Consider the following 27,347-nt stretch of genomic DNA (forward strand, 5'->3'; position numbering starts at 1 on the left):
CTAGCTATTGATGGGAGATGTAGTCTGAAAAACTATCTATTCATTGTAGGAATACCTTCAAATGGCACTTTTTAAAATTGTTTTTCAGGGTTTTTTTTGGTCAATATTTTAGGGATTTGAGAATTGATCTTTCTGAAAGAAAAGCTATTTTTGAACCTTGAGCTTTAATGATATTAGGTGGAAGAATGCCCTCATTGAAGTTTCTATCATCTGCTTGTTTGTTTTAACAAGTAGATGTATGCTGGTGTGGCATGGGAAATTCATGAACACACTCATCTCATAGAGGAAGAAACAGGCTGGAGATCAAATCTTTTGGGTTTACAAGAGACAGCTGAAGATATCTTAGGATTTGGGTTTGTATGCTCTGTTCTTAAGCTCAGAAAATCTTAAACCTTTTGATTTTTCTTATAGTACTTTTGCTTGTGAGCATGCTCAGTCACTCAGTTGTATCTGACTCTTTGTGACCCTGTGAACTGTAGGTTGCCAGCTTCCTCTGTCCGTGGGATTTCCCAGACAAGAATACTGGAGTAGGTTGTCATTTCCTCCTCCAGGGGATCTTCCTGACCCAGGGAAGGGACCCATGACTGCTGTCGCATCTCCTTTATTGCAGGTGGATTCTTTTTTGCTGAGTCACTGGGGAAGCTCAGTTTTATTTATATTCATAAACCAGAAAAATGTTTTAGACCACTTCTCTTCAGCCACTCATGAATGCTTTTGGCTGTGATTTTGCTGCTGTTTTGGCTTCTAGGTTCCATCTCTTCACATTGTTTGGGTGACTCTTCGATATCTCCACCTCTTTTTGCTCACTGGGATTGTGTAAACTTACACACACAGCAGGAAAACAATATCCTTTCAATTATATGTACGGATTCTTGAGAGTTGCTTTCATTCCTCATAGTCATCTTGTCTTTGGATTTTAATCTTGTTGAATTCCTGTCTTTTTAGCTCTTGTTGCTGTCTCCCTTTTGTCTCTGTACTCTTGTCAGTCCTGGCCCCCAATTATGTGCGTTCCTTCCGGGCTCTGCTTCAGTAGGTCATATTGGTAGCTCAGAAATGACCATAATGGAAGTATTTACAGCATGGGAATTGGAAATACTGCCTACCAAGGCTTTCATTTCCCAGAGAGCAAGTTGTTAAGCATTTACCAGCTCACCTATGCCCTAATCCCTCCATGCAGCAAAGTGCCATTAATGCAAAGATGGATGTAGGTGTGGTGCCAGCGTGGAACTGCATCACCCACCACTGAGTACCACGGACAAACTAGGAATGGAACGTTAGCACTTCCCGTCCATAAAACCCCTTGGTTGTCCTGCTTCCGTGGGTCATTCATTTGTTCCTCTTCTGTTCAGTCTCCCTCTCCTTTCAGGAGGAAAGAAGTAATTTCTCTTTTTTTCACCCCTTCAACCCACAGTTTGCACGACTACAGGGAGCATCATTCCCAGTGTATCGTATGTGATCGCATTTGAGTGCAGTCCCCGCACAGTGCGAGGCAGTGGTGTCAAGTGTGTATTCCTAGTCCCAGCTGTGACGTGTTGCCCTGGTCTGCTTTGGTTTTACTGCACTGTGGGGTCGAGGTACAGACCCAGCCGGCGGTCACAAGGTAGAAACTTCAGCAGACAGGCACGTGTCGGCGTCAGTGTTCCCTGGTGCACCGTCAGCTGAGCTGATGAGAACAGTCGCTGCTGTTCCTGCCGCCGTGGCTGTGGGGTTTCTCCCTGGGGCTCCCCCAAAGCGTCAGCACAGGCCCACATCGGGGACCAGCACGTGTGGATTAGGAAGCCAGGGTTTGACTTTCCGCATTGATGTGCCACATGCCAGTGCCTTTACTTTGGCTGTTTTGTTTTTTCACCTGTAAAATGAGTGCAGTGTTAGTTGACTTTTCTTTTATAACAACCACAATGTGGCTCATTACCTTATTTAATCTTTGTAAGAATACTATATGTAATAACTATAAGATGATTTCAGCAGCTGCTGTTGATCAGTCACTTATCTGCCATCATAATCTTGGTACTTCACACAAGTTACCTTGTTTAATTTTCACAAACTCTTAGGGGTTAAGGGCTTCCCTGGTGCCTCAGACAGTAAAGGATCTGCCTGCAATGCAGGAGACCCGAGTTCAATTCCTGGGTCAGGAAGATCCCCTGTAGGAGGGCATGGCAACCCACTCCAGTATTTTTGCCTGGGGAATCCCATGGACAGAGCGGCCTGGTAGATTACCGTCTGGGGTTGCAAAGTGTTGGACATGATTGAGCAGCTAACACTTTCACTTTGGGGTTAAATGCTGCCATCCTGATATTCAGAGGAGGAAACAAAATCTACTAAAAGTTGAAAAGGATTGGTCCAGAGTACCACAGGAAATGGCAGATTCAGGGAATGAGCTAATACAGGACTCTGACACCTGCGTCCTCAGCCACTGTTACCCCTCAGAAAAAGAAGGATGAAAAGAGTGCAGGGGGCTGTATTCTTGTCTGTCTGAGAGGAAGGAGGTGACCCTGGCCTTCGGCATGGTGCTCACTGCGCTGCGGTGCGGGGCTGTGCCCCCAGCACAGGCCTCCTGGGGGCCCCAGTTTGGGTCCGGCCACTTTCCTGCCACACGCCCCAGCTTCCTCTCCCCTGAGAAGGTTTCTCTGAGATGGGACTGCTGCTCTCCAGGGAGGAAAGTGCTTCTTGCCAGCTTCAGTCTTCCACCGCCGCCCTCCATGGGGATTCACACCGTGGAATCAGTATACAGACCAAACCTGAGTGTCACAGAGTAAGTGTTGCACATTTCATGTTAAATCATATCCTAAAACAAGTGTGAATCATTGGGATTCAGTGAGAAATGCACATTTCAGGGATCGAGATGGGTTTTGATCAGGGTGCAATCCTAGCAATGCCCTTGCCTGTCCCCACCTTCTCGTGGGGGGTCTGGCCATTTGGTCACCAACAGTGGGAGGTGACGAGGCAGGCGTGGGGGGTGGGCTGTACGGAGGGACACTAGCCACACAGGGCCTGCAAATGTGGAAAGTAATGTGGGATTTGGGGCTCACGAAAAGGTATCTTTCTGATGATGCATAAAAAATGAACAGAGAAAGGACGCTGGGACCAGAAGTAGCCACAGATAGATTTGTTAGCATCTATGAGGGGCTTCCCTGGCGGTTCAGATGGCAAAGAACCTCCCTGTCATGCGGGAGACCTAGACTCAATCCTGGGTTGGGAAGATCCCCTGGAGAAGGCAATGGCATCTGTGAGATTAGTTCAGCATGTTTTCACAAGTGACTAAGGGTCAGGAAGCAGCAGTTAGAACTGGACGTGGAACAACAGACTGGTTCCAAATAGGAAAAGGAGTACGTCAAGGCTGTATATTGTCAACATACTTATTTAACTTATATGCAGAAACGCTGGGCTGGAAGAAGCACAAGTTGGAATCAAGGTTGCTGGGAGAAATATCAATAACCTCAGGTACACAGATGACACCACCCTTATGGCAGAAAGTGAAGAAGAACCAAAGAGCCTCCTGATGAAAGTGAAAGAGGAGAGTGAAAAAGTTGGCTTAAAGCTCAACATTCAGAAAACTAAGATCATGGCATCTGGTCCCATCACTTCATGGCAAATAGATGGAGAAACAGTGGAAACAGTGGCTGACTTTATTTTTTTGGGCTCCAAAATCACTGCAGATGGTGACTGCAGCCATGAAATTAAAAGACACTCCCTGGAAGGAAAGTTATGACCAACCTAGACAGCATATTAAAATGCAGAGACATTACTTTGCCGACAAAGGTCCATCTAGTCAGGGCTATGATTTTTCCAGTAGTCATGTATGGATGTGAGAGTTGGACTATAAAGAAAGCTGAGTGCTGAAGAATTGATGCTTTTGAACTGTGGTGTTGGAGAAGACTCTTGAGAGTCTCTTGGACTGCAAGGAGATCCAAGCAGTCTATCCCATAGGAGATCAGTCCTGGGTGTTCATTGGAAGGTCTGATGTTGAAGCTGAAACTCCAATACTTTGGCCACCTGATGTGAAGAACTGACTCATTTGAAAAGACCCTGATGCTGGGAAAGGTTGATGATGGTGGAGAAGGGGACGACAGAGGATGAGATGGCTGGATGGCATCACCGACTCGATGGGCGTGAGTTTGGGTGGGCTCCAGGAGTTGGTGATGGACAGGGAGGCCTGGCGTGCTGCAGCTCATGGGGTTGCAGAGAGTCGGACACGACTGGGAGACTGGACTGAACTGAACTGAAGGATTACAGGCCCCAGAGGGTGTCCTTAAATGCCACCACTGCCCTTACTTTACACCATCTTTGCACGCAGTGGCTTGCAGGCCTCCGTGGTTCTGTTATGCGGGGTTGGCAGTCTGGCTTCTCTGGCTGACGGGTGTCCTGGGTGTGTCCACGGCTGGGAGCGGTCCTGTGTGGATCCGAATCCTGGCCGGTCCGGGAGGAGCTCCCCCACCGTGGAGGGCCTCACATCTCCTGGCCGTGAGCTGGGGCCATGGTGGTTTCAGAGAGAGGCAGGGTTCTGGGTGCTCAGGAGAGCCTGGGGCACTCCACGCTGTGAAGCAGGGGACAAGGGGCACCCGTGGCCGGTGAGCCGAGCACCTGGTGGAGGGGAGGATGAGCCTCGAGGGGGCCCTCGGGCCTGCGTCCGGACTGATGTTTACTGATGGGCGCCTAATGTTTACTTCTTCCCTGCTTACTCTGCTGAAGTGTTTGCTTACTTAATTAAGGCATTACTGAGATTTTGTTTTTGCCTTTGATGTTGTAATTCTATGACAAATAACTGGTAGATGACTTCATGAGAAAATCATATTTTTTTTCCGCCAGGATTTCTGTGTGGGTAGTCTCCTTGATGTGTTATGTATCTGCCTGACACATATCTGTTGATGACTGTGTGGACCCTGGTCAGTGCTTGATGTGTTATTGATGGCCCCGATAGTATCACCCTCCTCATCACCTATCATCAGTCTTCAGTGGCTGGGTGGGCATCTCCCGTGGGAGAGAGGCTCACTGGAACTTGGGTACCAGCATTGTCACCCTATCTCCATCCACTTTGCAGAAAGTGTGGCTCTTGTCTACCTCAGGTTCACAGACGTGCGGAGACCCTCCCTCATGTTTATCCTTTAGCCTGCAAGGGAGGGCAGGGCTGTCTCTGCTGCGTCTTCCCCCTCCACCCCCCCCCCCCACTAATGACTAATGACTGCCGCCCCATCTAATGACTCCAATTTATATGGAGGCCAGGATGGCTGTAAACACGTATCACATACTGGGGCTGTGGGGGGAGCTTCAACAACATGTTAACTTTCCCACCATTCTGGAGCCTGGAAGTGTGAGGTCAAGGTGTGGGCGGGCAGGGTTGGTTTCTCTGGAGGCCTCCCTCCTCGACACGCAGACAGTCACCTTCTCGCTGTATCTTCTTGGGGTCTTCCCTCTGTGCATGTCTGTCCTCATCAGGCTTCCCTCAGAGCTCAGTTGGTAAAGAATCTGCCTGCAATGCAGGAGACCCCAGTTCAATTTCTGGGTCGGGAAGATCCCCTGGAGGAGGGGTAGGCTGCCCACTCCAGGATTCTTGGGCTTCCCTGCTGGCTCAGCTGGTAAAGAATCCGCCTGCAATGCGGGAGACCTGGGTTCGATCCCTGGGTTGGGAAGATCCCCTGGAGAAGGGAAAGGCTACCCATTCCAGTATTGTGGCCTGGAGAATTCCATGGACTGTATAGTCCATGGGGTCGCAAAGAATCAGACACAACTGAGCAGCTTTCACTTTCACTTCTTATGAGGACACCGGCGATATTGAGTTGGGAGCCACCCACGTGACCTCATTTTAACTTAATGTTTTCTTCGAAGACCTCATCTCCAAGTCCAGTTGCATTCTCAGGCACTGAGGGTTAGGACCTCAACATATGAATTTTGAGGGCCATAACTAAGTCCATTACAGTAACTGGACAAAAGTGGCCAAACGGCCAGTGACTGTGACATTTCGACAGCCCTGGAGGGAAGCGGAAACAGAGGAGACTGTCCTGTTACCAGCAGGTGGCACAACTTTGGTGATGCTGGGGGCCCACCAGGCCCTCCAAGCCTGTCCTCAGCCTGGACCCCCACCTCTTTATCTCTTCATCTGCTGATGGACTCTTGGGTGGCTTCCATGTCTTGGCTGTTGCAAACAGTGCTGCTCTGAACACTGGAGTGCATGTATCTTTTTGAAGTATTGTTTTCATATTCTTTGGATGTTGATCCAGGAGTGGAATTCCTGGATCATTGTTTAGCTTTTTGAGAAACCTCCATACTGTTTTCCACAGTGGCTGCACCAACAGTGTACAAGGGTTCCCTTTTCTCAGCATCCGTACAACATTTGTTATTTGGGGTCCCTTGGAGGATAGCCACTTTTCATGCTCATAGCTCATTCTTAAAGCACAGGTGAATTTAACCTTTTCCTGATTGAAAGTGAGGGTCCCATTCCATTTTCCCAATTTCACTCAGCACACATACCTATTACTAGTATAATATAAAAGAAGAAATGGGGACATTGGGCTGCTAGTCCTGGTATTCCTGTGGCTTGTCTGTGACGATGTGGTGTTTGAGGATGGACCTTTTGGAGCACAGGTTCTGGCTGTGGAGTGGAGGTGGACCCAGAAGACATGTCCACCATGGTAGGCTCAGGAGCCCGTGAGGAGCCTGGCGCAGCCTCCCATGGACACAGAAGCTGCTGGTCCTCTCTTCCCATCTCCCTAGTGAAAGTTCTTTGTGAATTCTAAGGCAGTACTTCTCAGTGCAGGCTCTCAACATTGCACTGTCTTGAACTTGTTAGCAGTACATATTCTTAAACCAGAAATTCTGGGGGTGGGCGGGACCCAGTAATCTGTGTTTTTAATGAGCCTTTCAGGTAATTCTGATGCATGAGAGGGTTTGGGAACCACGGCTATAAGGCCACCTGATACAAGACTGAGATACCACTTACTACCTGCTCTTGGCAGGCTGGGATGGAGCTGACATGTGTGCACAGAGGCATCTCAACTATGTCATCTGGTTACTGCTCTTAGATGAAATAGTGTCATCATCTTACTCTGTTCAGCAAATGCTTTTAGTAATTATCACGTTTGCATTTCACAATATACTTTTAACCAGTGCGTGGTAACCTATGAGTTATTTCATTCATTCATAAAAATTTGCTGGACATCTATTACCTGCCGCCAATTTGCTGGCCCTTAATTTCAGTGGTTAGCAAAACCAGAAAGTATTCTCAGGCGACTTCAAGAGTTGTGTATTTGAATGTGTGATGGTTGGAAGAGGAGTATGCATTAAATAAATAGTCAAATAAATTACAGTTGTCATTAATGCTTTAAGGAGTAGAGAGTTCATTCAAATAACTAAGCAAGTAAATATAAAATTATGGATATGATACAATCTATGAAGGAGAAGTATGTGGTAGATTGAGGGATCAGGTCACTTCTCTTCTTGAAGAAGTGACTTTTAAGCTGCAATCTCAGGGGCCATAGGCCTGATGTGGGGAAGTGAAGTTAATCTAAGGAAATGAAAGTAGGGCTTTGAAGCCAAGTTGTGGATTTTGCCTTTTAACTTAAAGGTAATGAGAAGCCCCATGTATCAGTGAGCATTCACCTGATAATGCTGTGTAACAAACAGATCCTAATATCTCAATAGCTTCTAGTAACAAATGTGTGTTTCTTGCTTGTGTGATGTCTTGACTCTGGGCCAGCTGTGCTCTATGGGGCACTCTAATGTCCTCAACATTGCAGGACTCAAGTTTAAGATGCAGTTCAAAATAGGGAGTCCTGCCTCTCTCAAGACAAAGTGCAAAGAGCAAGAATAAGGCCCCCAAATGCCTTTGGGACTTTTCCTCAGCCATGGCACACGCCACCTCTGGTTGGCCCTTGAGTCTTCTGTGTGGATGGGGCTGGTGGGGACATAATCAGACTGTTTTGGAAAGTGTAGCAGCTGGACTGCAGCAGATGCCAAGGTTCATCAGTGTAAATCTGTTATCTCTGGATGCTCCAGGTGAGTAATGACAGGCGCCTGCAGTGGGGAGGGGGTGGTGGACATGGGGAGAAGTACATGTGAGAATATTTTGAAGATAAAATGAGTAATCTTGGTGATCGACTTGGGGGCCTAGGGAGAGTGAGTTTTAAGGATGACCCTTCTATTCTGCCTGTGCTACTGAACGAATGTCAATCACTGATGAATGGAACACAAGATACCACCATTTTGGCTGAAAAATATCATGAGTTTGGTTTTGAGTATGTTCTGTTTGAGATCCCATGGAACCATCCATGTGGTTGCATTCTACCAAGTAGGCAAGTGGTACAACAATTAGTATATTATTGGTAACAGAATTCTTTTTCCAATTTCTTTTAAGGTATTACCCAAAAGTTAACCTGAGAGTAACTTTCTTTGTGTCATCATTTTTTTTTAACCTGTGGAGTACATAGATATTAAAATGTTGTCCATGGGTAATAAATTTATCCTGTTTTTGTCTCAGGCTATCCAGTGGAAGGAAAAGCACCCTTCGCTGTATCTCTCAGGTGGTTGATACGAGTGTTCTGCCTCCACAAACTAGAGAACATGCCTCCTTTTCCTTGGTAACGCGTTGGGGTGGGAGCCGGGGGAATCAATGTGTAAAAATCAAACAGCATCTCTTTCCACCACCATGTCTGCTGACTCCCAAATGGAGGCGCGGCACTGAACACCTCCACTGTTTTCACATCAGAAAATTGGCAAATATCGTCAAGGACGACAAGCAGCTGAAATTACAAAGGGCTCCTGGACCACTGAGACAGATTTTAATCCTTTTAGGATCAGCCAACCTTTTCTGAATGTTGCTTCATCTTATGTAAATTTTTGGAGTTCAAGAAAATTCAGTATTTATCATACAAAACAGGATGGATCAGAGCTTTCTTTTTTGTTTCTCTCAGTGTTTCTAGAGTAAATACGGTCTCAGAAGACTCACCATTTGATTTTTAAAACATATCTTGGCCAGAGTCAAGACAATATCCCTTCTTCTTCTGGTAATGCCCTTCAGTACTTGAAGTTATGGGGACCAAGATGACAGATGTCATGGAATGTCAGATGTCTTCACAGCCTATGTGAAGTTTGGAAAGATTTGCACAGAGTGTTTTAGTAAAAATCAAGGCATTCTGTTTTCTCATCAGTTGCCATCCAGTTAAGTAGAATTCCTCAATTTCTTTTAATACACACCTGAGAATTACCATGTTTGCTGCTCCATATTTCTCCAAAACCGAAGCCTGATAAGTCAAAGAGAGGACTCACCAAGTATCCGTTTATGAGCTGTGAGCTCCAGAGGAGCCAGGCCTGCCTCATCCTGGTCCCTCCGAGCACCTGCTGCAGGGCCCGGCCTGGAGGGCATGCCCCTTTGGGGCTCACTGAATTGCCTAGGATGCCTCAGGTTTGGTTTGCACTGGGAGTACCCACTGCGAAGGATGGCTGCACCTGCCGGCTGGGCGAGATGGGTGGCAGGAGCTAACCGAGCTTGGCAGGGGCCGGTCTGGGGTCCCCAGTCGGAAGACCCCACCTGGGAGTCCTGGCTATGTTTGCCATCCATGTAACCCCCAGGCAAGAGCAAGTTTTGCGGTTTAAGCTTTCATTTCCTCTGAAGTGTGTATTGGAATTAAGTGATGCCGTGTGCAAAAAGCACACAGATAACTAATAACAGTAGCTCAATAATGGGGCCATCGTCACACCCAGAGTGGGTTACAAGATCCCCTTGTAATATGGATCCCTGTCTGACTCAGGATGAAGCTATTAACTGTTGCCCCAGGGCACGTCACCAGAATAAGGGCATCCAGCATCTGTGCCCCTGAGAGCTTTGTCCCAAGTCCTGTTCAATTGGACCTCTGGCCAGAGAGGGGGTTCAAAGCCTAAAGGGACTTGGTGCAGTTGGCAGCTTGTTGAGTCCACTTCACTTGGCGTGAGCTGGAATATTCCACTCTCTCTCCCCACCCAAGTTTCCTTACCTTTGTAACCAGGTCTGTAGAAGAAGAGCTTTGTGATTGGGGTGTGTAATCCCTGCAGATGTTAGTGTAAGGGATTGTTTCTGCCTAGTTGGTCTTTTCATCTCTCCCTGCTGTGGGGTCGCACTCATGTCCCAGAAAGAAGTGTCTCTCAAAGTCAGTGTGCAGGCCAGTGATGGGGAAGCCTGTCTCCCGCGCCCCGGGAGAGCCAAGAGCTCTGGATGTGAAAGCGAAGCCTTCGTGTGGGTCTACGACCTGCACCGTGAGAGTGTGACGAGTTAGCCCGGAGCTCAGATTCCTTGTCTGAAACATGAGGGTGTGGCTTGCCCTCCATTTTTCCTGGCAGCATTCTTCTGGGTGTCAGCTACAAGAGTGAAAGTGCTAGAGTATTATTCAGCCAAGTAAAGGAAGGGGACCTGGGTACACGCTGAGACATGACTGAACCTTGAGGACATCATGCTCAGTGAAACAAGCCAGACACAAAAGGGACAAATATCCTATCATCCTCCTTTCATGCGGTGCCTAGAACAGGCAAGGTCATAGAGACAGAAACTAGAAGGGCGTTTGCCAGGGACTGGAGGAGGAGGAAATGGAGAGTTAGTGTTTAATGCGGGCAGTTTCAGTTTGGGAAGATGACATAGTTCTGGAGATGGATGGTGGTGGTGATGTGTAACGTTGTGAATGTACTTAATGCCACTGAACTGGACACTTGAAAATGGTTAACATGGTGCATATTATATTATTTTACCACAATACAAAAAAAAATTGCAAAAAAAAGAATGAAAGTGTCATTAACATTGTGAGATCTGGTACAAACTCAGGTTGTAATATGAAATGTTAATTTTTTGATTTGCTTGGTGGGATACCGGAGGACAGAATAAGAGGAAGTTGGGGCTAGCTGGTGTCCCTGGTGGCCTTTGCACCTTCTGGCTGTGGTCGGGGTTGTGGCGAGGAGGACACAGGCTCAGGGTCAGGCGTGGTCTGGGACGGGTCTGGCCTCAGTTTGTTAGTGAGGGTGGTGTGAGGTCCCTGGTCCTCAGGTTTCTCTGTCAGATGAGGGGTTCATCCCAGATGGCCTTCAACTCCCCACCCCAACCCACAGAAGTACAATTCTAAAATTTCATTTACCTTCTTTTGATTCTATTCTTCTAAGTGATTTATCATTTATTTTCATAAACACATAGGAGCACATCATGTTATTTGGTTACTAAAATTTTAAAAAGTGAAACACCCACTCTCTCTCTCTCTCACACGCGCACGCACGCACGCACGCACGCACACATACAGATGTCTGCAGATTCTGGGGGAAAAAAAGCCAACCTTTCCAAGAAGGAAGTAAACACCCCAGACTGCGCTCCGGTGCCCAGGTGGCCCGAGTCCCCGGCCCGGAGGGGGCAGGCTGCGCTGCTCTGGGGCGCCCTCTGGTGGCCGCTCTCCACCACGGTCACTGTCACCGACGGGTTCTCCCCAGTTGGTGCCTTGGGCTGAGTAAGGACACCGTCTAAGGCAGAGATGTGCTCGAGCAGCGTGGGTTTGGTGCTTCCAGCCCAAACATGGAAAGTGACATCTGTCTTTTCTGAAAGTCCCTTTATCAGTGGCCAGTGATGGAGATGCCAGGAAAAAGTGGCCTGTGCATTATATTTATGTTGTGTGATATTATAGCACAGAGGGTAAAGCCAACAAGAAGAATTAAGTAATTGAAACAAGCATTTTTTTTCCCTTGGCAGAAATTCACTCATTAGCAATATACCTTTTTACAAAGGGAGATTAGATAAATTAGAGATTAAAGGAAGTGGAGCAGATGTTTTTCCTCTGATAAGCATCATTCTATAAGAAAACTCTGGAGAATTAGAACCAGTGTATGAATGCACCTCTTTTTTGGTGCTAAGACAGTTTTACACAGCAAAGCAATACTAGAGGGAGGGAGTGCTGCCCCAGCCCTGGGTCACACCCAGGCCGCTGGCTGACATGCCGACAGCAGGGTCACTGGTGGTGCTGCCTTCTGTCTCATGAGCATCGGCGAGCAAGCTCCGTGAGCCGCGTGCTCCGTCCTGGTGGACCTTGTCTCCAATCCCTTCAGTAATAGCGGTGAGGCAGCTATTAATGTTATTATCCCTGTTTCACAGATGAGAAAGGAGACTGCAGCTCTGAGACAGATAACGACTTGATCAAGATCAGGGACCGCGTGGTCTCAGCCAGCAGCAGCAGCAGCAGCATTGCCTGCGAGCTCGTTAGAAACACACATTCTTGGCGAAACTCAGTCACGGGGTGAAGCTGTTTTAACGAGCCCTCCGGGTGATTCTGTTGCTGCTAAAATTGGAGAACCCCCGAGCAAGAGTCCCGTTTCTCACCCTCACTAGGCAGCTGTACCTGCCGGGAGACTTAAAAACAAAAGCCACAGGTGTCTGGATCCCAACCCCAGGAGACTTAGATTTACTTGCTGTGGGGTGAGGCCCAGGTAACTCTAACATGCAGCTGGGACTCAGAACCACTGTGGTACAGGAAAGGTATGGTGGGAATTGAATTCAGATCTGTCTTGTCTTGAGACCTCTGCCTGGAACCACCTGACTGGCTATTCCTTCGGTCCGCAGCCTGCCTCAGTGGTGGGGAGAACGTGAAAGACATCCACCCGACTAGTCCAGAAGGTAGAAATGGCCAGATGGCAGCTGTTTCTGCCCTCCAACCCTGGTGACCGGGCAGGCCCAGGATTGGCTCAGAAATGGGCCTCTAAACTTTGTTGTTCCTGGAGGGGTGCTCCATGATGAACCCACCTGGGCACAGCAGCGGGGGAAGACCCATTGGCTTGAGCTGTTGAGAACACCTGTCTCTGGGTTCAGCCAGAGAACGAGTTCCCTGGCTGGTTAGGACCCAGATGAAGCTGCTGTCCCTTGCACGCGAAGCATCCTAACCAACATGCCAGTGGTCCAAATCCCACCCACTTCCGGCTGCCTTCCAAGTCCTGCTTCTCCTCCTAAGGCGCCCCATCTGGAAGAAGCCTGGTGCAGTTATGACCTCCCATGCATCTTGACTCATCCCCTCTTCTCCTACTAACCTGGTTCTGCGTGGCAATGTCGTTGTTTCTGTGCCCGTTTTATCTTCCTCTGTAAGATTTTGAGAGCCACGTTCACATTGGGATTTGTCTCCCTGCCCCACACATAGTCTGGTGGGGCTTGGAGACCACCAGTGATCAATGAGTAGTTCTTGCACAATGAACAAGTGAAGGACGGTTGATGTCTGAAAGATCCAGAAACTGGGGTAGAATCGCAAGACATGAGGTGCAAAAGAAGCATTCCGGAGGCGAGTGAGCCAACTGGGGGCCCAGGAGAGGCGGCTCGCAGAGCTGGGTGAGTGTCTGGGGGCTGAGGCGTGGCATTTCTCTGGAGTCATGGTTCCCAGAACCAGACGGGGGCCTGTCCTGGTCCTGCTGCTTCATGAGGGTCTTGCTTTTCTGAAACTGCAGGGTTGGCTCAATCCCTCATGTCTCCAGCTTTTGACACGTGGAGGTGGCCTGATCCTTGCATGCTTTTTCATTCTTACAGATGCCGTTTCAAGTCCTTCGTCTCAAGTAGGAGGGGAGATCCATTTCTTCCTATAACAAAAGCTTTATAATGGGGCCCCTCTAGCCAACAAACAGCCACAGGAGAGAACAATAAGTGATAATGATATTTATTCAGTTTATTGTATAGCCACTCATTTCTTCATTCAACAGGTGTTTATTGGATAACTAGTGTGTGCTGGATGCTCAGTTCAACGAGATAATGAGAAAGTAAAGGACAGTAAGTCCCCTACATACAAATGAGTTCCATTGGACATTTTTAAGTCCAATTTGTTCATAAATCCAATAGAGTTAGCCTGGGAAGCCAACTAACCTGATCAGCTTATAATACTGTACTGGAATAGGTTTATAATACTTTTCATACAAATAATACATGAAAACACAAAAAATATTTTCAATTTTGTAGGATAGCACCTTGAAAAGTATAGTACAATAGCTGGCATGCAGAGGCTGGCATCAGTGAACAGGCAAGAAGAGCGACTAACGTGGGAGATAGTAGAGCTGAAGGATCGTCAGCAGCAGGAGATGGAGGGCAAGCTGCAGTTTCACTCACACCTGACGCTGATGGCACAGATTCTGGTTCCTTGTTGGGTTCAGTTCAGCCTTCAACCCTCTTGCTTCTGGACATCATGGGCTTGATGATGGACAACTGTATACAGGACCGTACCATAAAGTACACAAAAGCGCAGCCACTTGGAGAACATGCATGCCCGTGACAATGTATGCCAGACACCAGAACTCACTCACCCGACTGGATGTGGAAACGCATGTTTGCCTCTTCGGAAGTTTGCAACTTGAAGGTTCGTATGTAGGGGACTTACAGTGCTACTGTTTAAAAGGTTCTACCATGGGGAAAACATGTTTCTCTGGAGACATCAAGGACAAGCTCCTAACCCAGTGCTGGGGAGGGGCATGGTGAGACTAGCCCAGGAGAGGTGGGGAGGATGCTGTCTCAGGCGGAGGGTTTGGCAGGTGGGGAGGATGGAAGCGTGTGCCACCATAGGCACAGGGGCGAGGAGAGGAGGGGAAGCCTGGCTCTGCTGGTGGGAAATGTGGGCAGAGGGGGAGCAGAGACAAGGCATGGCACCTGCCTGTCGGGAGCTCGTCCTGAGGGCACAGGGAGTCTTCCCGGGAGGCCGAGCGGAGGGCTGCACCAGCAGGGTTTGGCCAGAAGACACGTGTTTAGCTTGGGGGGTGGGACACTGCGGGCCTGTGCGGAGGCCCGGTGTGTGACGAACAAGCTGCATGTGTCTCGCCCACCTTCTTTCTTTCTTTTTTTTTTTTAATATTTATTTGTTTGACTACTCCCAGTTGGTCTTAGTTGTGGCACACGGGATCTTCCATCTTCATTGCAGTGTGTGGGATCTAGTTCCCTGACCAGGGATTGAACCTGGGCCTCCTGCATTGGGAGCACAGTGTCTTAGCCCCGGGACCACCAGGGAAGTCCCGCATCACCCACATTCGATACTGGTCAATTCGCAGCTCACCTGGTTTTCTCTCTTCTCCTGCTCACTCTCCTTTACCCCTACCTGGATTATTTCTTCTGTAAACATTTTAATATATGTCTCTGAAAGAGAAGAACTCCTTTAAAAAATAACTATGGTATCATTATGGGAAAGATTGAGGGCAAAAGGAGAAGAAGGTGGCAGAGGATGAGATGGTTGGATAGCATCACTGACTCAGTGGACACGAACCTGGGCAAACCCCAGGAGATAGTGAAGGACAGGGAGGCCTGACATGTTTCAGAGCATGGGGTCACAAACAGTCAGACACGACTTGGTGACTAAACAACATCATTATGTAGCAGTTCTAAATAACACTAAACAACTAAATACCCAGTCTTAAATTTCTCATTATTACTATATGTACTCACACACACATATATACACAAACTGATTTTATATATAAATGAGCAAACTGTATAAAATGTTTCTTACAGTTTTTTTAATCCAGTAATGTTCATATGTTAACAGTTGTTGATATTTCTTGAGTATTTTATAGTTTGTACCCCTTTCATCTCTCTTTCTATTTCTCCTTGTATTTCTCTGCAGTATTATTTGTTGAAGAAGAATGTTATTTTGGGTTCTATAGTGTTCTCCACAGTTTAGATATACTGATTGATCTCAGTGGTACCATTTAACATGTTCTTCTGTTCTCTTTAATTCCTGTAAACTGGGGGTGGATGAAATTCAGGGTTGGTCCTGTGAGTGAGTGGACCTCATAGAATCTGTCTTGGTTCAGGACTTTCTAGTATCTTAGTAATTTTTCATGGTGCCCAAAGAATATTTAATAGTTCAGTTGGTTGAGTAGTTATATTTAAAAAGCCTACTAAATATTTATGCCCTAGCAACTTAGTGGCCTTTTGAAAATTAATATGCATAAATTGAATGAAAAAAATTTTCATTGCATTTTAAAGCACAGTTTCTTAACTAGTTGAGCATAGAAGAGCTTCTCACACCTTGGAATCCTATTGGACACCGCCAGCCTTATTTCCTCTTTCATATTTATATTTGCAAGATTTTACTTTTTTTGTGGTAAAATAGACAAAACATAGGACTTCCCAGGTGGCTCAGTGGTAAAGAATCTGCCTGCCAATGCGAGAGATGTGGGTTTGATCCCTGGGTCAGGAAAATCCCCTGGAGGAGGAAATGGCAACCCACTCCAGGATTCTTGCCTGGAGAATCCCATGGACAGAGGGGAGCCTGGCAGACTGGGCTACAGTCCATGGGGTCGCAGAGAGTTGAACATGTCTGAGCAACACTGCACATGCAGACAAAACATAAAATGTACCATTGTAACCGTTTTAAAGTGAACAACTTAGTGACGTTAAGCCCATTCGAAATGTTGTGCAGCCACCACCATCAAACCCATTAAACTCTAACTCCCCAATCTTCCCCTCCACTAACCCTGACCAGTCATTATTCTTTCTGACTCTAAGAGATTAGCTACTGTAGCTACTCAGCTCAGATGGTGAAGAATCTGCCTGCAATGCAGGAGATCCAGGTTCGATCCCTGAGTCGGGAAGATCCGCTGGAGAAGGGAATAGCAACCCACTCCAGTATTCTTGCCAAGGACAGAGGAGCCTAGCAGGCTGCAGTCCATGGGGTCACAAAGAGTCAGATATAACTAAGCGACTAACACACACAGCTACCTCAGAAAAGCGGAATCATACAATATTTGTCCTTTTGTACTTGCTTGTCTTATTTAGCGTGATGCTTTCAAGGTTCATCTGTTTGTGGTATGTGTTAGTACTGCATTCCTTTTTAGGGCTGAATACCATCCCATTGTGTGCATGCACCACATTTTGTTTGCTCTTCTTTGTTGATGGACGTTCCTCTGTTTGGGTTGTTGCCCCCTGTTGGCTGTTGTGAACAGTGCTCCTGTGAACCTTGATGCAGAAGCATCTGCTGAGTCCTTGCTTTCATGTCTCTGGGTATTTAGCAAGATGCTTGCTTCTGTCACATCAGCCCGGGTACCCAGCTTCACAAAGATGTGCTGTCCTTAGAAGGAGTGTGGGGTGATCTCACAAGGAAAATGAGAACTGCCTGAATTCGTGGTTTGTGCTATGCAGACAGTTGTTGAATTTGCCTTATCCCTTAAAAACCCAACACCTGTGGCAGCCGTGTGCATTGAAGGCGGTGACTTGGCTGCAGTTTGGCTTGGAAATTGCAGGTGTCCGGTTTATATTTGGGAAGACCTTCTGACTTGGAGGGGGTTGAGGAGGCTGGAGACCCCGGACACAGAAGATGGTGATGGGGGCTGAGGCAGGGATGCTGGACTTGAGAGGTGCAGAGGGAGCCGGTGACTCTCACTAGAGCTGCTTTTTGTTCAAAGGGAGAAACTTCCCGGAGCTGCCGCAGACTGGTGAGCACAGGGAGGCCCCGTGCGATGGGGTGGCCACCTTTGGTCTCTAGACAGCAGTGATGAGCCCGCCACGAGGCTGAGGCCAGTCACCACGGCGACCTCTCTCCCAGTGTCTGAGTAGCTCTCAGGTGCAGCGCTTATCGCTGCAAGTGCTTCACTGGTGAATAAGGCGGCGAATCAACCCGTCTTTGCTTTGGCTGTTCTTCGTTCGTTTGGATCTCCTGCCTGGAAAAGCAGAGGGGAGGCAAGCGTTGCATCACCCATGCCAGGACAGTGGCTTCAATTCGGAGGTGGAGACCCTGGCTCTGTTAGAATACTCTTCTTTGCTAGGTTGAGGAAATGAAAATTTCTTATAGATTTGGTGGGAAAAAAAAAAGAATCCAGTGTTTTGCCTGATTTGCAGCGGATCGCTGAAACTGCCCTAATGACCAACAGCAGGAGGCATTCTGCTATGCTTCTCCTCTTGTTCCGATACGGCTGGTGACACCATCAGAAATGGCTGTGTGACCCCAGAAGAGGTTCTCATAGAGCTTGGCCATCACCCTGTGTGGTAGGACCGGTACCTGGTTCAAGTCTTCACTGCTTTATCCAGAAGGTGTTCTCTGACAGCCCTCTTCTGCTGGACTCAGCGACTCTCTCCAGCAGGGAGGAGGGCAGAGCCAGCCCTGCCAGCTGTGGGAACTTGGTCCTCCCCTGTGACATGAGACTTCCAGGGCCTCCCGCACAGGGTTGGGGGTGGTGGCTGTCGGTCTCCTCAGATCACCCCAGAAGGTCTTCAGGAAGAGCTTCACCAAGTGCCAAGTCAGGCAGTATCCCAAGCCAGGAATCAATGACCCGGAGCAGGCTCTAAGCTGTGGAAACTCAGGAAACCAGAGGTCCAGCCATGTCCCCACAGGCGGCAGCCGGTGATGTCAGGTCTCCCGGCAGCTCTGAGTTCTCACGGTGAGTTCATGTTGGTGCCCGATGGATCGTGTTGACCTGAGGGTCAGCGCATCCCTGTCCCACATCGCGCTGCAGAGAGAGGCGTTTATGACGGACGATTCCTCAGTATTTATAGAGCACCTCCACAGAGCCAGTGTTGTTCTTCACCCCGCCAACACCAGGAGGACAAATCGACTTTCTCCCTGGTCACATGGGGCCTGCTGTGAGGGAGAGAAAGACATAAAAAAACCACAATAGCAACAGCAAATAATCCCCACACGAATGAATATGTGGCTAAGAACTGTGACAAATGCCAGGAGGGAAAAATGAAGGGTGAGAAGAGATTCTCACAGGAGGGCTGAGAGGGGGAGTGGCTCTGTAAGGGAATAGCTTGGGCCCAAGACCTGTGGTGAATGGAGGTGACCCGGGGAGAGCCCCCCAACCCCGGCCACCCCTCCACTCCACAGAAGGCCTGAAGGCCAGTGTTACCCAGTTCGCCATCAAGGTGACTGGTGATGAGCTTGAAAGGGCAGTGAAGCCGGTCACACAGGGTTCCACAGCCCATGTCATCTGACCTGCTGTGGAAACTACCCAGGGTTCATAAGCAGGGTGGCAACCCGCGTTTAGAAGGGTCTGTCTGACCACTGCATGGAGGGGACGCCACAGCAGGCAGAGTAGGTGTAGGAAGCAGTTAGGTGTCGCTGGTGTCCCCAGGTGGAGGTGATGGGGCTGAAAGAGGAGATGTAGGATTGCAGAGAGCTGGGCTGGGCTGGATGAACAGGGCACCAGCAAGGGAGGCAGCCAGGCCAGCATGTGGCCCAGGCTCCTTGTGAAAGTGAAAGTCGCTCAGTTGTGTCCAACTGTTTGCGACTCCATGGACTGTAATTCTCCAGGCCAGAATACTGGAGTGGGTAGCCTTTCCCCTCTCCACGGGATCTTCCCAACCAAGGGATCGAACCCAGGTCTCCCATATTGCTCCTGGTGGGTACAGCCAAATGCGGGAAGCCCTGTTTACTGAGGGGACACTGGAATCCAGGGCCAGGCACTGTGTTAGCTTCCGAGATCTGCCGGAGCCAAGTGCCACACACTGGGTGTCTGGCCTGTGTGCTTGGTCGCTCAGTCGTGTTCTCCTCTTTCGACCCCATAGACTGTAGCCCGCCAGGCTTCTCTGTCCATGGGATTCTCCGGGCAGAATACTGGAGTGGGTTGCCATTTCCTTCTCCAGGGTGTTTTAAAGCAAAGCAACTTGTTTATTCGATTTATCTTCTGGAGCCAAGACGTCTGGCATCCGGGTGTCTTCTGGGCTGGGCTGTCTCTGAGGTCTCTCGGGGAGGACCCCTTCTCGCCTCTCCCAGCTCCTGGTGGCCCCAGGTGTCCCGTGGATGGCGGAGTGTCACTGTGCCCTCTGCCTCTGTCTTCGGAACGTCTCCCTGAGTCTCTGTGTCTCCCCATCTCTGTCTTCCCACAAGGACCCCACTCATGTTGTTCAGAGCCCACCACACTCCACTGTGATCTCTCAGCCACTGACAGCTGCAGTCAGGTCCTGTTTGGAGGTACTGGGGGTTATATCTTTTTTTGGGGGGTGGGTGGGGGAAACACAATTAAACCCGTAACAGGCATGCTGCATTTGAGATGGTTGTAAACCTCCAAGTCAAGAATGGTAACTGAACCTCAGAAAGGAAGGGTTGGGTTTAGACCCCACATGAAGATGGATGAGACCCTCTAAAGAGGAAATGTTGGATAAGAAGGAAGAAGAACTTGAACTCAGTCCTGAGGAATCCCAGAGGCCAAGAAACTTGAAAAGGAGACTGAAGAGGGAATTACACAGATCAAACCTCGTGTTCTTCCACAAACTAGAAAGTTTCCCGTCTGGGACATGACAGGCCTGAAGAGCTCTGTATCCTAGAGGTTGAATATGTGTTACTGCTCACTGTTATCCATAATTAATGATTCATGCAATTTGTGCTCTTGCTAGTGAAAGAAACTTTGATCAATCTCTTTCCGTAAAGAGAACACACCTTTTCTGAGAGAAGTCAGTCACTTAATGTCTTCCTTCTTAAGTTTATCATTTCACCTCTCAACTGTACCCAGCGAAGCCTCTCTCATTGGACTCGCTCCCGGGAGGTTATGAAGGATGCTATTGTTCCAAGGTAGTCGAGATGCAGAATGAAAAGAAAATGGACCGTTGTACACTGGCCCGAGCCAAGGGGCAGGTTTCCCTGGTGTCTGTCCCCTGGTGGAACCTCCTGCCAAGTGAAACAACGTGCGTGCTCAGAATCTCGGTCGAGGCTGAGTGGGGAGCCCCGGAGGAACGGGTATGGGAACCAGCAAGGGAGACAGTGGGTTCAGCACCTCACGTCCGCTCTCCCGGGAGACGTGCTAGTATCATCCCCACACTGCAGACAGGAAGTGGGTGCCCCAGGAGAGCCACTGATTCATCCAGGGTCACGTAGCAGAGCCGGGATGTTTTCTCCCCCCAAGTATGCCTTCAATATGGTCTATCCAAGCCCTGAAGGAAGCTTGCCAGACCCACCCCAGTCACATTTATGAGACACAGTGGCTACCTGTCCTAGAGAATGAAGTCCTTGGCCCAGGGCGGCAGGGTGAAGGAGCTTTCATGGTTTGGGGGAATTTGGGATCTTTTATCTGCTTCTCATATCATGAAGCGTATTGACTCAAAATCCCGCCACTGGTGGAGGAAAGAGTTTTATTTGGGAAAATATCCCTGGTGGTTTTGATGTTTCCCGCTCTTCCAGATAAACATGGTCTCTGCTGGGCCCTGGAGTTGGAGGGAACATGCTGGTTGGATTGGCCCTTCCTTTGGCCTTGCTGAAGGGCCTGCTGAGTTTTCAGATCATCTGAAGCTTTAATCTAAGGCCTAGGAAGCCTCGAGTGCCCATGTGGTGGAGTCTATGACCCTGGGGGCACAGCACGGCTCTCCAGCTTAGCTGGTGTTTGGTGGCCTGAGCAGAGCTGGAGGTGACCGTCAGAGCCCCCGGAGAGATCAGGAATTGAATCTCAGCTATCCTGGCTGTGACTTTGAGTAAATTGTTTAACATCTTTGGGGCTGATTTTCTTCATCTCGAAATGGGAGCATCTTTCTCATACGACGGAGAATAACATTAATGTTATGACACGGTGAACCTCCATTATGGAATAAGGGAAAGAGTATAGCTTTGCTAGATCCTGATGCTGGGAAAGATTGCAGGCAAAAGGAGAAGGGAGTGACAGAGGATGAGTTGGTTGGATGGCATCACTGACCCAATGGACATGAGTTTGAGCAAGCTCCGGGAGGTAGGGAAGGACAAGGAAGGTAGGTAGGACAGGTGGGTAGGACAGGAGGAGGTAGGGAAGGACAGGGAAGCCTGGCGTGTTGCAGTCCATGTGGTCACAAAGAGTCAGACACGACTGGGTGACTGAACAACAAGGGTCACCAGCTTGCCCAGGAGTCTTCTGGTTTAAACCTAGAGACCCCTCGCCCTGGGGACCCTGCAGTCCCAACAGAGCTGGGACAGTTGGTCACTCTGTGCTTGACACAGTTAGCTGCTCAGTAATAAAGATTACTAACCTGCCTTGTTGCCTTCCCTCAAGTCACATCGTGTTGGTACTCACTGGTGGAGCCAGTTTTTCCTCGAGGCAAAGGAGGGAGGCCTTCTGCATCCTTCCCATGGATGACAGTGCCTTTGAGACAGAGGTTTTGAAATGACAACTCTCTGAGTTCCCTTTGATCTACACTAGGTTGGGTCTGAAGCCCCCTGAGGTGTGTGTCCCCCATTTGTAGAATTGCTGATCCAAGCAGAAGTGCAAACAGCGTGCCTGGAATCTGGTACAAATTACAGTCTTTTGGGGGGAAGCAAATGACCTCCGGAGGAGGGCCAGCCAGGTGGTTATTTATTTTGGGGAGGACAGAGCAAGACACAAAGCTTCCAGAACCTAAATCCTCTGGGCAGCAGGAGCTGAGGCACACAGGAAGGATCTCCTGTTCTGTGCAAGGAAATCCAGAGCTCCCCAGGAGCAATCTCTATGTGAATTAAGCTCCTGAAATTGTGCTAAACTGTTTGATTTAAATACTGGCCTGTCTAGGGATGAAGACCCAGGCAGTGTAGATTCCCATTAATAATGAATGATTTGCTGTATCCTAATCCTGTTAAGCATACAGCTCTCTGCAAATGTATAATATTAGTGGCAACGTGTGTTTGTGAATTAAGCCCTTGGTGTATCAGGTTTATGAGCCTAATTGTCTATTCAAAAGGCTATCACTTTATCATGTCATGAAAATTAAAAAGGTCCCCTTTGTTGGAGTGTTCTGTTAATCCTCCGAACGATATTTTCTCTTTCTTTCTCATTTTCTTCTTATTGAGCTTTATTAGGATTTAAATGCAACTGAAGCAAATCCTGCCGTTCCACTGAAATTGATTATTAAAATAACACCGATAATTATACATAGGTACTAGAAAATAACACATATGGTACCCTTGCAGGGAGATTAAGGGTTCCCCTCCCTCAGATTATGCTAAAGAAGACACAGGGCGCTAAAAATAGAACAGTACAATGTATCTCTGAAACGGGTTAAAGATTTAGTGATGGTTCTACCTCAAGGAAGTCTGAGTGATTTCTGCTAAAATTATCATCCGGATCCAAAAATGACATCCAAAGGGAAGCTCTGAACAATTCATTTGCTGGTAATCCTAACATCAGCCACTTCCATGGTTGGGAATGCTTTCCTGTTTAGCTCTTTTATTCATTTTCTTCCAATTCTTTCTTGAAAGAAAAAAAAAAATCCTTTCACATGAAAAAATTTTGGTGCCTGATCTCAGTCATAAAATAGCACTCAGGGGAAAGTTGTAGCTAAATTCTGCTTGGCTGTATTTGAACACCAAAAGGATTCATCGCTCTTTTTTGAAAGTTGAAAAACAGCCTTTCTCTTAGTGTGTGTTTAGAAAACTCAGAAGTATCTTTGTTTTTATATTTCAACTGACTCAGGATTCGGAACTGCTTTGTTGGAAGAAATTGGCTTTTGAAAAACAGAGTTTGGGGAGCAGAGAAAGTGCAGGCTCAGCGCCCTGCCCAGCCACCTGGCACATCCCTCCCTTTGCACGGAGGTCCAGAGAGTCCGTGTCTGAGAGTTCATAGCCGTGGACCAAGGGGCAGATGAGTGAATGTAGAGAAGGCGGGGCGATGTCCCAGGAGGGGCACCTAGGAATTCACGGGGTTGGTTTTTCAGTCAGGTGAATGTTCCTTTCAAAAATAATTTTATTTTACTGATTTTTTTTTTAAGAAGTTTTTTTTTTTTTTTTAATGTGGGCCATTTTAAAGGTCATTATTGAATTTGTTACAATATTGCTTCTGTTTTGTGTTTTGGATTTTTGGCCACCAGGCATATGTGGTATCTTAGCTCCCTGACCAGGGATCAAACCTGTACCCCCTGCACTAACATAAAGTATTAACCACTGGATAGCAGGGAAGTCCCCCCAAATAATTTTAAAAACACTTTTCTTGGGAGGCTAGACAGGTTTTCCAATTAGTCTCCAATTAGAATCACAGACTGTAAGGATGGAAGGGACCTTCTAGGACATGGCATAGTCCAGACAACATATATAGATGGATGTCCTTATGGTAGGATAGCTTTTCTCCTAGCAAATTCATTGGGTGCTTGAAAATTGCCCAACGCCAGTTAGAGTCCTAGTTGGTAAATAATGTGGCTCACCAAACAGAGGGCTTTGGTTTTGCCCATTTAACATTTTCTTTCCTTCTTTTGATGCCGCTCCCTAATTTTTCTTTTGGAAAAGTACTCACTCCCTTCGCTCAGTCTGCAGGGATGGGAAGGGACCCGCTCAGCTTATACTCCCGGCTTTTGCCCATCGGCAAATCCTCTCTTCTTCATGGTGACTGTTCGGGATTGACATGGCCTAAATGCAGTGGGAGTCAGGCCCCGAACTTGTGTTGCAACCTCTGGGGTGAAAGGAGGGTGAGTTCTTGAGCTGCTGGCTGCCATCTTGCCACAAGAGAGGAGAACCCAGAGCTGGAGAGAGACCAGGTCTGCAGCCCCTCCTGCACCTGACTTTCCAGTCTTTCCCTTTTTATGCTTCAAGCCTGTTTGAGTTGGAGTTTCTGTCACTTAACATGAAAGTGTTCTGCCTGTTAGTGTTGCCTAGCGGGATAAAATAGAAATAAAGCGATAGATTAATATTCCTACATGGCTCTGTGAAAAAGGAATTAACGATGGTTTGTGTCCTCATCATGGAGCCCATGTTGCCTTTGGAAGATAGGGTGATACTGTAGTTAACGGGAGAGAGCAGAGAGTGGTCTTCCACCTCAGAGGCATCTGACTTTAATTCTGGTGGAAATAAGTCTATATTTGCATGTTACAGATGCCAGTCATGTTAGATCTGTATCCTCACCTCTAATGTGTTACCAGTCTCTGCACCAGCCTCAATCCTGAATTAGAAATGGTTGGTTTAGGTGTTGGGATGAGGTGGTCCAGAAGAAGAATAAAGCCATGGTTTTGGAAGAGGGTGTGTTAGTTACCAATACCTGTGTAACCAAGGAGCAGCAAGTCTCGTACATTTCCCGTCACATGGTTTTCATCAGTCAGGATCTGGGCACAGCTTAACTGAGTCCTCTGCTTGGGGTCTCATAAGGCAGCAGTCATAATATAGGTGAGGCCAGTTTCTATCTGGAACTTGAGAGTCCTCATTCAAACTCACGTGGTAGTTAGCAGAATTCAGTTGCTCTTGGTTGTGGGACTGAGGTCTCGTTTTTCTGTCAGTTGGTATCACTGTCAGCTCCCTACTAGGTGCTCTGACAACATGGAAACGTACTTCTTCAAGGCCAGTTTGTCAATTCTTATCACTGCTGCAACAAATTACCACAAATGTAGTGGCTTAAACACCACCAATGTATTGCTCTATGCTTTCCGTTCTGCAGAGGTCTGGGCACCGTTTGACTCAACTGGTTTCTCTACTTTGGGTCCCACAAGATGTTGGGATCACAAGGGCTGTGATCCTTTCTGGAGGTTTTAGGGAATTTAGCTGCTTCTAAGCTCACTCTGGTTGTTAGCAGGTTTTGGTTCCTTGTGGTTATAGGACTGTAGCCCATTTCCTTGCTGGCTGTCAACTGGGGACTACCTTTGGCTCCTGGAGACCTTCCTCTGGTCCTTGCACTTGGCCCCTACATCTCAGAACCAGCAACAGTGCCTTGAATCCTTTAACTCTGGGAGTCTCTCTGACTCCTGTTGGCCGCATCTCACCTGCCTCTCTACTGCAGCATTTCTGACTCCAGCCGGAGAAGCTTCTGTGTTTAATGGTTTATATGATGAGATTGAGCCCACTCGTATAATCCAGGGTAATCTCCTTAGAAGTCTGAAATCTTAATCGCATCTGCTGAGTCTCTTTTGTTACCTGATGTTTCATGGAATTAAAGCATGGACGTCTTTGCTGGGGTAGGGGGAGTCATTCTGCCTTCCAAGGCAATCAAGAGAACCTCATTCCCTTGGCTAGAATGGAGATAGGATGTGACATAATCACAGGAAGGACTATTAGTCAGCCCTGCTGTTCTCTGTGGGCCAGAAGACATCACAGGTCCTACCTGCACTCAAGGGAAGGGGACTACGTGAGTCTGACTCACAGGTCACGAAGGGCACGTCCACCGTGGGGCTTAACTGAGAGCTGGGGGCCTCATGGTTGTTGGACCAGGTGACCTTATAGACCAGTGCTCCAGTGAGAGAAGGAGGCAGGCCCTCTTCCAGCCTTTCCAGAATATTCTTTCCCCACCCAGGTCAGCTCTGGGCAGCTTTCTCTTGCCTGGGTCTTCCCTCTCTGATTTACTGTTTCTTCCCACCTGTGTGAGTTTAGTTGGGAATTTTGAGGTTTCCTCTAGAGAGGCCTGGCCAGGCCTTACTTTTATACTTTAGATCTGCAGAATCTATTTCTCTGGGCTGAGAAGAGTGAGTCTAAGGTTTAGATGGGGAGTTATTTTGTGCCCGAGTGAGGGTTGTGCTGCAGGGCATGAGTGTGTCCCTTTGGGTCCATGTATAGGGTGGACTCTCAGACCCACCTGCCTCTGGTACAGCCGGTGGAGTGAGGAGATGTGGGATAATTCAGGGAGAGTGGTGTGGTTCTTCCTACCTGGGGGACATCTGAGGAGAGCATTTAAAACCATGCGCACACTCTTGTTGGGAATGTAAATAATGCAGCCACTATGGAGAACAGTATAGAGATTCCTTTAAAAACTAGGAATAAAACTACCATATGACCCAGCAATTCCACTACTGGGCATATACCCAGAGAAGATCGTAATTGAAGAAGACACATGTATCCCAGTGTTTACTGTAGCACTATTTACAATAGCGAGGACATGGAAGCAACCTAGATGTCCATTGATAGATGAATGGATAAGGAAGTTATAGTATATATACACAATGAAATATTACTCAGCCATAAAAAGGAACTCATCTAAGTTATTCTAGTGAGGTGAATGAACCTAGAGCCTGTTTTACAGAATGAAGCAAGTCAGAAAGAGAAGAACAAATACTGTATGCTGCTGCTGCTGCTAAGTCATGTCAGTCGTGTCCAACTCTGTGGGACCCCATAGATGGCAGCCCACCAGGCTCCTCTGTCCCTGGGATTCTCCAGGCAAGAGTACTGGAGTGGGTTGCCATTGCCTTCTCCCAAATATTGTATATTAATGCATGTATATGGAATCTAGAAAAATGGTACCTATGAACCTATTTGCAGGGCAGGAGTAGAGATGCAGACATAGAAAACAGACTGTGGACACGGCAGAAGAGGGAGACAGTGGGATAAATTGACAGAGTAGCATTGAAATGTATACATTGCTGTATGTAAAGCAGATGATAATGGAGAGTCACTGTATGACACAGGGAGCTCGGCAGGGCACTCTGTGACAACCTGGAGAGGTGGGATAGGGAGGGAGGTTCAGGGGGTGGGGACGTGTGTACTTATGGCTGATTCGCGTTGTTGTATGGCAGAAGCCAACATAATATTGTAAAGCAGTTATCCTCCAATTAAAAATAAATTTGAAAACAC

This window comes from Odocoileus virginianus, chromosome 34 (genome assembly GCF_023699985.2).
Source record: "Odocoileus virginianus isolate 20LAN1187 ecotype Illinois chromosome 34, Ovbor_1.2, whole genome shotgun sequence".
NCBI classification, from domain to species: domain Eukaryota; kingdom Metazoa; phylum Chordata; class Mammalia; order Artiodactyla; family Cervidae; genus Odocoileus; species Odocoileus virginianus.